The sequence below is a fragment of the Porites lutea genome, chromosome 2 (assembly GCF_958299795.1).
Source record: "Porites lutea chromosome 2, jaPorLute2.1, whole genome shotgun sequence".
In the NCBI taxonomy this organism is placed as follows: domain Eukaryota; kingdom Metazoa; phylum Cnidaria; class Anthozoa; order Scleractinia; family Poritidae; genus Porites; species Porites lutea.
The window spans coordinates 30,506,215-30,513,997 of NC_133202.1; positions in this window are offsets into that span (position 1 = coordinate 30,506,215).

Genomic DNA, 7,783 nt, shown 5'->3' on the forward strand with positions numbered 1-7,783 from the left:
CAAAATCAAAACCAAGAAGAGGTTATATTATTTTTTTACATTCAAGTTATTGAAAATGATGAAATATAGTAGCAAACTTAGTAAAACATAAACTCTGAAGTTCACTAATGGTGTCCTTTAAAGCAGAGAGCTCCTTTTTAAGACTTTTCACTTTGTTCTTTAGCCGTTTCTTTGAATGCATTGCTCTTTGGTACTCTTTGTGTTTGCATCCTTTACAGCTGCTAGTACTAGTATGCACGGAGGATGAGGCTGTACAAAATGCTGGCGAATTGTCTGGAGTGGGCTCCTCAGACTCCTGAATTGTAGACATTGTAACAGATGTTAAGGGTGAGAGGATGTTTATGACTTCCTCACCAGAAGTTGATGGCCCAGCCAAACGGTAGGCATTTGTGTATCTTCGGAAACAGCTTCTGATTTTGCACCTTGGTCAAAGGATGTTGAACCGTCAGTGGCTCTGGGTCCAATTTTATCAGTAGCTGGATCCAAAGTGACAGGGTAAGTGGATGAAGAAGGATTTTTCTTTTCATGTGGCACATTCACTTAAGCCATAGCTTCATGTTTTAAAAGATGGGCAAGTCTCACTGATAATGTCATTACAATGCCAGTTCTGAAATACATAAGCTTTGTTTAAATAATACCCTTTCGTAAAGGCTGTTTGATTTTGGTTTTCATTATAGCAGTTTTGTCTAAGGAGAAATTCTAATGGATTGATGTTACAGGAATGGGGTGGGCATCGAACTCAATTGTGGCCCTTTTATTGTTGTAAAAAATTTCCTTGTCGGAAGTAAGCGATTGCCAACTGAACAAAAAGGGGGCAATGCAACCAGCTCTAAAATTCTCCCATTTTCTACGAAGGTAGGTGAGAAGGTCAGGTCTGATCCAGGGGAGCAATCACTTCGTCTTGGTTGACTTTTTGAGCCATACCTTTTGTAAGGCGCTTTTTATCACTGTGGCGATAGGACTGAGGAAAGTTTCCTTACATGCCTCTGGTGGACGTGCATATCTTTTGGCCAATGCCGCTTGCGTCTTTGGTGTCATGAATTTGTTTGGCTAAATCTTGACCAAAGAGGAGATCCAAATGTGTGTCCGATTTATTGACACTTGTACAAAATGAGTGAAATTCAAGCTTCAAGGCAGGTTTAATTTGTTCCCTGCACAAGTGGGATAATTCACCTGTGGTGTGCCCAATAAGAGCTATGTTTCTTTAATCACGTTAGTTTTAGTGGAGAGATTATCGCAACATTGTAAGATGGCGAAGGCAGCCTTTTGTAAGGCCCTGTTGATATTACTAAACCATAGGCCTTTTTTCGTTTAAAATTGGTCAACTGGTTGCAGATCTCTACATTGACCCTCACCACTGTCAGGTTTAGCATGATTGTTTAGCAAAACTTTAAGTTTGTCATTACAGAGGGAGATCCCCTATCTTTTTATCCCTATGATAGCCAGGTTTTGTTAGATTTTCCCACCAACAGCATCTCCATCGTTAGGATCAGCCTCGAGGCTTTTCAAATAAGCCTCCTCTTCGTTTATGGCTTAATTGGAGCAAGGTGCACCGTTGACCTCCTGCGTCTGGGAAGCATGAGCCTTTAATAAGTTGTTGATGACGTTATCTGAAGGCAAAAGGCTCAGTTCATTGTCACATCACCTTCTGTTGTGGTTCCCCTTCAGTTCATGTCTTCCGAATCGCTAGTTATTAAAGATGACCTGCCAGCAAGTTGACGTATAGGAGTGCCAGATGGCACGCATTATTGGTATCATTATTTTTTCCGCTCATCTTTTAAGCGGGAAGAAGGATATCTGAGACAGTGAGTCCATCAACATTGCAGTGCTCAGTCATACTCTTATACTCTATCTTGTAATTGGTACCATTTTTGTTAGAAAATAGCAGTGAGGGGCTTTTGGTCTGTTATGAGCGTGAACCACCTCCCATGGAGGTACGTGAACATTGAGGCGGCTATTGGAGGAACAAGCTCCAGTGAGCGACTGTCAAAAACTCCCTCTGCCGAGAAATATGTCTGTACGTAAAAAAGATAATGACGTCATATGACGACTCTGATTTTAACAGAACATTGCTTATAACAAAATTATTGATCTTTGTCTGGTAAAGCTGTGGTAATCATTTTTCAATACATTATTTAATAGTGATGTAGTTTATGTTCAAACTTGGTAGGTATTGTCCCTGAAAATCCAATCGAGCCACCTGGGTTTCGTGCAAGACAACTGCCCAAGAATGCAAAAAGTTCACACCAAGTGCAATACTCAAAAGTGCCCTTCCTTAAGCTAATGTTCACTAATGCAGAAAACGAAATAATAATAAACAGAGTGTCCTGACAAATAAAGTGTTCCAGCACAATTACAAAGCTGCATCAAAGCTCAAGTTCACTAATGCACCCAGTGCAGTGTCAGGAACTCCTTTGAGAACATTTTCACTTCATTCCTCCTTTCAATCATTCATTTCTTTAATTGCCAGTTCAGCAAGTTCTTTGTATTGTACAATGTTTTTCCAGTCCTCAGGCAGTAAGTCATCTTCATCTGTAGAATAATCCTACAGAAAACTCAGTTAATTAATTCCAGCCATATTGCCAAGCACTTTCTGAAAAACTGAATAACTTTTGTGAGCATTTAAAAATACCATATTCCTACACAGTTACAAGTGTCTGTAGGTTGAAGAGTTTTGGGCAATGGTCAATCACTTGGGAAATCTGAACATTTGAAAACCTAAAGGTATTGTGGTGTAGCCAAAAACCTTTAACTTCCCTCAAGCTTCCTCACACAGGGATTGATGAACAAACGTTTTTGATATTTTCTTAGTTCACATCTAATCATTGAATTTTGTTCAGAAAACAACCATACGGTTTCTCTGAGAAGGTGATACCACAGAGTGAAAAAGACGTCAGCTTTCTATGAGTTCAAACTTGCACCTTAAAGGGCAGTTATCGCCACACAGATGCAACGGATATTTTGTTGAATATTGGACATCAAATAAACTGATCGAAAGCTGACGCCTGCAGGAGTTTGACCTGATAAATTTCTTGATACCTTTATCCTTTACCCTTATCCATGTGTGTCAACTGGACACTGGTAGAGTAAGTAAGCTAGCACTTTCTTGAATTTAGGTCCTAGCATTCTTGGAAGCGCCAAAGTTTATAGTTTGGTGCACTTGCAGCCAACTCCCACCCCAGATGTGATAGCTGTGACTAGAGTTGTTATGCACCCCCTATTGCTCTGGAAGGACTTAAAAATGTGCTCCTTATTCAAGGTGGGTGTGCAGGAGTGAGGTATCTTCAGCAGCACTTTCTATGCATCTTCTTTCTTGGGATCTTCATAGATTATCGAGAAATATATTTGTAGTAGTGTAGACAAGGGCACATTGCTTGTTTGTGTTGCAGTAGATAATTGTTCACGTTGCTTCTGAACAATTTTCCAAAACTTCATTTGCCAACCAGTGAACGTAGTGGCATAAATTGGAATTTTTCATGTAGTTAACTACGTAAGAAATGTTCCTTTGTTCAGACTCTTAAGGTGGCAAATATGCGAACATAAGGCAAAAATTGAGCGAAATATCTGTAGGTGTGCAAAGCCCAGAAAAGTAATAACCTAGATTTTGTTTGGTATCAAATGACTCCTACATCCATGTAATTAACTTCAAAGTCCAACTCATGGTCACTCCATGAATTGATAAGGTGCTAGGTTATCAGTAATATACAGTTGTAGGTAGCCATAAGGGCGTGCGTGCACATGCGCAAACACTTGTTACTTGTCAATGGAAACTCTGATTGCCATGAAACTTTGCAATAATGCTAAAAAATGTTAAAGCTGTGTTCTGAACTAAAAAAAACACAACAATGACTGATGTACTGTCAACCATGGGCATTCACTTAGGATCACAGACTACAAAAATTCAGAATTTTCTTTCAGTGCAGCAATCTGGTCTATTTTACTACAGAACACAGCTCAAATCACATGCAATTTGCACTGAAAATTTCATGAAGATAGAAGCAATACTTTTGTTGGAGTTATTACTGTTTTTGTGACTCATAGAACTAACTTCCGTGTCTTGAGAAAATAGACTATAAAACAGTATAACGGTAAAATGGCCAGAACGGTGGTTCCTTACATCTGTTGTTACATCTAGAATTGTCCTGCTCCATATGTTGTGCCCTCTTTTTGCTTTTTTGTCTTTTCAAACCCCTTTTTCTTTTTTTTTAGAGCTGTTCTCCTTTTTTTGAAGCCTTCGGTGGTCTTTCGCTCTGCATGGTATAACCTTGTGCTGTCTACCCGTCTGATGCCAAGCTCCTGAAAGATGCCTGGTAGCACCTCGAGTGTTTCTAGCAGTCTTGTGACAGAAATTTCACCATTGAAAAGGCAGATGGCAAAATACACTGCAAGCTTCACTATGGCAAGTCCTACATTGCCCTCCTTAGGACAGAGACCCCAAATGACTCCATGGAAAGACTCGTTCTGGTTTTGGTCTTTCCTGTTTTGCACCTTGCTAACAGTGCAGGATCACTCAGCCTCTGAAATATGGGCTTTACTGCTTCCACAATTGCAGCATTCAGGACCTTCTCTTTGTCTGTTTTTTAGTTTCTTCTATCCTTCAGGTACCCTCACCAAGTTTCGGAGCAATAGCTATGTTGGGGCTTAGCATCAGTTGAGGCCCGGTGATACAGTATTGCCCATTCAGCTCTCTGGGTTGCCTCCACATTGCCCAGATTATTCTTGATGGCTCTGTAGTAGTACTTTTGCATATTTTTCATAGTGTTCTCAGTCAACCTTCCAGCACCTCCCCAACCTTTTCCATCTGAAAGAGGTGGGGCTTTCTTTTTCAGTTCTCGAAGAGAGCTGCCCATTCCCTTGAAACATGATTTACACAATCAACTTTGGAAATATTATATGTCACAACCTTTTTGGCTTCATCATATGCTTTACTGTCACCATCCCCTAAGAATTTGACATACTGTAAGTCTTTCTCCTCTGATCTCGCAAAAACAACTTTGTCACCCTCCTGTTCCATGGCCGGCGATGATCCTTCATAATTTTTTTGACATTCACTTTCATGTTGCTGTTTTCATTCTCTGTGCTCCCTTGAGTTTTTATCCATCTTGTCCCCCTTCATTGCACAAGCTTTACAGTATTTTGACATAATATGGCAGTCTAATACCTTTCCTGTGACAACGGACATGGTGCAATATACTCCATAACGAGAAGAATACCCTCTTGTAAGCCATGTGCCATCACATGAAACTGCAATTTGGTATTTACCATTTTGATCTGGCTCGTAACACTCCTTCACCTCCTCACAAGCCACTTGCATGCTTTTTTCAGCAAGTTTCTTAACTTTTTCAACAACCTCTTGGACACAAAGATCATAGCTGGATTGCTCCATACCTTTTGGCATGTTTAGTACCTCGCTAAGTTTGTTCATAGCCTCTCTCCCTCTTCCAATCCTTCTCATTGCAACCACTATTCTTGTGTTTACTTCAAAACGCCCCTTTCCAGATGGCCTCTTTGAGGAATAAAATTCTTTCTCAGTTTTACACTTTGCACACCGGAAAACAAGACACGATGCATAGCCCTGCTTTCTCTTCAGCAAATCAAACAGTTCTATATGTCCAGATTTACACGATGAACAAATGCAAAATGTCAATAACACATTGTTCAAGAGTTCAATGTCAATAAACCTGAACCCTACTTGATTCTTTCCCAATTTGTCGTCTTCTTCTTCATTGTCACTAAAATAGGTATCAGCATTTAGCTTTCTAGCCCTTACACTTGCACCTTCTTGATCAGAGTCTGACTCAGAGGTCTCGTCTGACTGATCATCTTCTTCAAGTTCTTCTGACTGTGAAGTACCCTGGCGGCCTCCTTCATTGTCAAGTTTAACGTACTTATTCCCTCGAAATCTTCGTTTTTTCCTCCTAACTGATCTTGCTTTACCAGGTTTTGCTTTGGAAGACATTTTTTACTGACTCTCTAACGGTAAAACCAGAGAAATTTTTTCAAGAAGTTGTAAAAGCAACAAGATGGCGGCTGGTTTAGAAAACGTGACCATAAACTTGTCTCCAGTCTCCCACAACATTTGTCAAACAATACGCGCTGGAACATTTTCATTCTGTCCCATTTCCAGGCCGTTTACGAGCAATTTCTGAATGTCAGCAACGTGGTTGTCATAGCAACGGACTAATTTATTCTTAATTATCTCTAAAAAGCCAAAAGAATTGTATTACGCACCTAAATATTTAATTTTTAGAGTCCAGAATCCAATTCTACAGGCATTGAGGTACACAAAGGAGCAGTACTTGTGAAATTAGTTTTTGGTCAAAAAATTGACATCTTTTCATATATTTGCCACCTTAAGTATTGAATGTGGATTGTCAAATAAAAGAGATTTAAATATTACTGCGTGGGTATCACTTGTTGCTTTTGCTGTCACTGCAATGAAAGGGCACCCTGGTGGTGAGACTGTGACCTTATGCCGCTTTGAAAACCACACTCTAAAAGAAGCAGGTTTTAGCTTTTGGATTGTCCCTATTAACAAAACAAATATGCCAAAGTTATATTCACATATTTTTCAACTTTACCCTCCTTGTAAATTACAGTAGGTTGGTACGCATAGTGACAGTTTTGAAATGTTACATTTCGTATATTCGTATCTTAATATTCTGCCTGAACTTTGTTCCCATAGACAAGAATCATCGATCGTTGACTCTAAGTAAATGCAAATCTAAAAAATGAAGAAATGTGCAAACATTTCACTTAAGACTAACAGAGCAGTGGCAAATGACGTTAGCCTTGTCTACAGCGACAGGTGTAACAGATTTTGGGCTACGTTCACTTATGGCTGTTTTTATCTCCAAGCCGGAGCTCAGGTGATTCAAAAATCACGGAATATTCTCTGTTCTGTAGTTGTTTACACCGTGTCACTGTGGTGATGTCGTCTAAACATATGGCAGTGATGCTAGGGTAAGTAAGGTTCATAACTTGATCTTTGATCGGGCTTGTCAGAGAAGAGATCACTGCAATGGTAAATTAAAAGCTGTGCTTGATAAATCAAACACTTTCTGAAACTCTGGCAAATTAACAAACCATCCTCCTCTTTAACAATATGTTTTAAGCTTTCTTAATAATTCTATTATAAATGATGACAAATCGTAGCAAGAGCCGCTAATGACTGGATCAACAATATTTGACTATCAACTATGTGAAATAAAGGTAAAATCAACTTGCAGGCTAAACCCCTTGACAGCCTTTCTCGATGTACTCTATGTAATTGCAACCCATATCAAGAGCCGCCCATGCTAACTATGCCTTGGATAAACAATTAATTAAACTAAGTGAAATAGAGGTTGAGTTAGCTTGTAGGCCAAGGACACCGCCACAACGATTGCATTGCCTCTACCATTTGGCTTGCCATTTCCACATCACCACATCATGACCCTCATTCAGATGGACTCAAATGTGGGCCTTGATTGTTGCTGCTTATGATCGGAGGCTCTTTACCGCTTTGGGGGCTTGAGAAGTTCAATCTTTGCACTGTTACAGCATGAGACTTACGAGTTTGAATCACGCCAGTGATGGTCCCACTGCTTCGATAACATCCGGCATTATCTTGTCCATAGTACTCTGTACGTAGGGTCGGCATGGCTTTCTTCAACTTTCTAATGACATCAGTGCTTGAACAGCTGGACTATCCTGGTTACATAATTGAAAGACGTGGCTGAACGTCATCATTTCGTGGAGGAAAATAGGTGCTATAAACAGACTCGAGCCTTTTAAAATCCCT